Source organism: Triturus cristatus, chromosome 1_2 (assembly GCF_964204655.1).
Source record: "Triturus cristatus chromosome 1_2, aTriCri1.1, whole genome shotgun sequence".
Taxonomy (NCBI): Eukaryota; Metazoa; Chordata; class Amphibia; order Caudata; family Salamandridae; genus Triturus; species Triturus cristatus.
The window spans coordinates 856,976,450-856,980,039 of NC_140580.1; the positions used below are offsets into that span (position 1 = coordinate 856,976,450).

The 3,590-nt window shown below is 38.7% G+C and overlaps 1 long non-coding RNA gene across 1 annotated transcript; it reads right to left on the reverse strand.

Annotated features, from left to right (window-relative positions):
* Positions 1 to 1,561: 1,561 nt before the first annotated feature.
* LOC146868159 (uncharacterized) lies at positions 1,562 to 2,091 on the reverse strand. Its single transcript, XR_014966185.1, has 3 exons — positions 2,048 to 2,091; positions 1,911 to 1,947; positions 1,562 to 1,622 (listed from the first exon to the last, which is right to left on the reverse strand). It is a non-coding gene; the product is annotated as an uncharacterized LOC146868159 (long non-coding RNA).
* Positions 2,092 to 3,590: the final 1,499 nt, after the last annotated feature.

Consider the following 3,590-nt stretch of genomic DNA (forward strand, 5'->3'; position numbering starts at 1 on the left):
GTGGGCTATGTGTGGGGAGGAGTGTTTGTAGTGACTACAAGTGCCAAGGGGCCTGTGCCCACACCTCCCTTCCCAACCATCCCAAACAGCCTACCTGTGTCTGAGCTTTCCAGTGAGTGGAAAAGTACTGTGGCAAGATGTTTGACGCTGGTGCCTGTTGTTTGACCTGACTACAACTCCCCTCAGGCCTTGTGCTCCGACACCATACAGCCTTGTCAGCCATCTTGCTAGTACTTTTCCACTGACTGTGAGGCTTGCACAGTCCCAGTGTGTTTGTGTGGGCTGTGTGTGGGAAGGAGTGTTTGCAGTGACTATAAGTGCATTTCCAGCCATCCCAAACAGCCTACCTGTGACTGATCTTTCCTGTGAGTGAGTGGAAAAGTACCGGGCCAATATGTCTGACACTGGTGCAAGCTGTTTGGTGCAGGAGGCCTTGCTGTGAGTTTGTGAGAAGTATGCACATGGTTATAGTTTAGTGCATTTTCAATATCATTTTAGGTCTTTTTGTCAACAATCTGACATATATAACCAAAAATGTGATAGAGGGTCCGAGGGATTTTATAGACACAATCCGGATTAAATCCCCATATCCATATAATCCAAAAAACAAAGAAGATAATCCGGGGTTTAATATACCAGCTGCCTAAAGGAGGAAAAGAAGAAACTGGACACCTATGTCATCAAGAGTAAAACCACAGAGAGGAAAAGAGAGTTATAGAATGAAGTGACCCTTGCCAGTGATTGTATTCCCATCACTCATCGACGTGATCATTATCATCATTTGGGTCTCCATCCAACCTACCACTTACCCTCTTGATCATAGAGGGGTCATGGGTGGATTGTATCCTCTAGAGGGTCATGCAGAGGAGACAGAAGATTAGAGAGAAATATAGCTATCATAGAACCTGGAGGAAAGTCCCAGAGTATATGTGAGAATAATAAGTGCAGTGCAATTGTGTTAGTGAAGTTAAAAAAGAATTTTCAAGTGAGAGAGACAATATATTTATTAGGATATCTATTGCAATGTACAACAAAACCCGAGAACGCCTGTACAATATAACATTAAGTGTCTAGCAACAAATGCACACTAATTTTCTTGATATTTCATATCATGGTCTTCTTTTTATTGAGCTTTGGTCCAGCCAACACGTGTTTCGTCGCCCAGGAGTACCCGCGACTTCCTCAGGGCTGGAAAATGAAAATATGCACCATTTGTTTGTTTATCTGATAAATAAGCTTTACAAAAGTCATGGTGAAGTGAGATAATGGTGAAGCCCATAAAGTAAAATCAAATGCAATTCTTAAAGCACATTAAGATCTCATACCAATCATTAAGTTATCCGGTATAAAACAGAAGACCCACGTTGCTAAAAAAGAGTGACGTCAGTGTGAAAATGCCTCCTCAAAAGAAGACGCCAAAATAAATTTAAGTCACATCATAATTGATAATTATGTGAGAATATAGATTAGGAAAAAGAAAAAATATACGCCACCGAGAAAGCCCAATGTGAAAAGACTCAAATACCAACATTGCTAGTATTGAAGTCATATCTACCTGACAGTTAAATCCGTCCTGGCCACTTGGACAAAAGGGTGATATATCAATGCCACATCAATATAATCTGAAAAAATATATAATTAATTATGAATTATCACTGGTGACTACATTGAATATTAACCTAAAGAGGCTCAAATAAGCTCTTAACATTCAGATATGCGCATGGATCAATTAATCAAATCTGATTGATATATACGATGCCGCAATCTGTATTAGCAGTCAGTAACAATTATTAAAATAATAAACTATCTCCACATTCCTGTGCTAAATATGTGGAAACAATAACTTTGAACCTGACCAGAAAGATACAATGCAAGATATATAAAATAATATTGCGAATGAAACAACTCACATAAAAACGGTGTCACGAAACTTCCGTTTCAGGTATGCTGTTATAACGAAAACAAACATGGGTAAGTATAATGAGAACGAAGGGGGACCTAACTAATAATCCCTAAATAAGCTACATACTATTTATACAAAACATACCTCGATATCGGTGGCGAAATGTCCCTATGACTCTCGGTCCTCAGTATCGACCTAGAGTAGTTTGAACCGGAAGCTCCATAGATTATATCCGGTTCCGAGTAAACGGAAGTAATAAACTCGCCATGATATTGGCTATAGCGTTGCCAAGGCGCAGCGGCCATGATGTATGTATAATATAAACATACATACATCTAACGAACTATGAAAGGTATCCAAGCGTCTATAAGCACAATTGTACCAATATGCGTCAGAGTAAGAATAACTTACAATAAACTAAAATTCTGCAAAATTAATGCATTTAAATATAACGATCTTAATAGTAATTTGAACCGGAAGCTCTATAGATTATATCCGGTTCCAAGAAAACGAAAGTGATAGACTCACCATGATGTTGGCTATAACGTTGGCAAGGCGCAGCGGCCATGATGCATGTATTAATATAAGCATACATGAATCTAACGAACTATGTAAGATATCAAAGCGTCCATAAGCACAATTGTACCAATATATATCAAAGTAAGAGTAACTATACAATAAGCGAAAATTCCGCAAAATTAATGAATATAAATATGACTATCTTAATAGTAGGTCAATACTATCACCGAATAAGTATCCAAAAGTATTAGTCGAATTTAGACAATAAGTGAAAGCCATAAGAGTTATATTATGTAGAAACCGACAAGAAAGAACAAGAATTGAAGACAGTCACTCTGTTTTAGCAACGCGGATGTACAAAATTGTAATCAGTGAATAGGGTTGTATATAGACTGAAATAATCATATGACAAATATGATGAAGATGAGTTGCAAATACAAGTACATGACAACAGTATATATGAAAAAATAATATACAACATAATATAAGACATTAATATGCAATGTAAACATGAAACGAATTGGATACATTACAACTAGGTCATATGTCATCTGGTGGAAAGACCATTACTTATAATTCATTAAAATGCAAATATATATTACATTACTAACATATTACTGATTCAGGCTGCGAACAGCCCTACTAGCATGCGACCAGCTAACAATGTACTTAGTCCAGCATATGAAATCTGTCATGTAAAGCATGTATATTAACTGCACAACGCACCATACAGGCAGGATGATGAAATATTAGTCACCCAAAAAATAATGTAGCTCATGGTCTAAATTAAGACCATATTCAACTGGTGTGAAGAGCACAAATCCATGATGGGAGTTGTGGTCAACTCTGACACCATGCAGCAGTGTAAGCCATCTTGCTAGTACTTTTCCACTGACTGTGAGGCTCGCATATTCCTAGTGAGTGTGTGGGCTATGTGTGGGGAGGAGTGTTTGTAGTGACTACAAGTGCCAAGGGGCCTGTGCCCACACCTCCCTTCCCAACCATCCCAAACAGCCTACCTGTGTCTGAGCTTTCCAGTGAGTGGAAAAGTACTGTGGCAAGATGTTTGACGCTGGTGCCTGTTGTTTGACCTGACTACAACTCCCCTCAGGCCTTGTGCTCCGACACCATACAGCCTTGTCAGCCATCTTGCTAGTACTTTTCCACT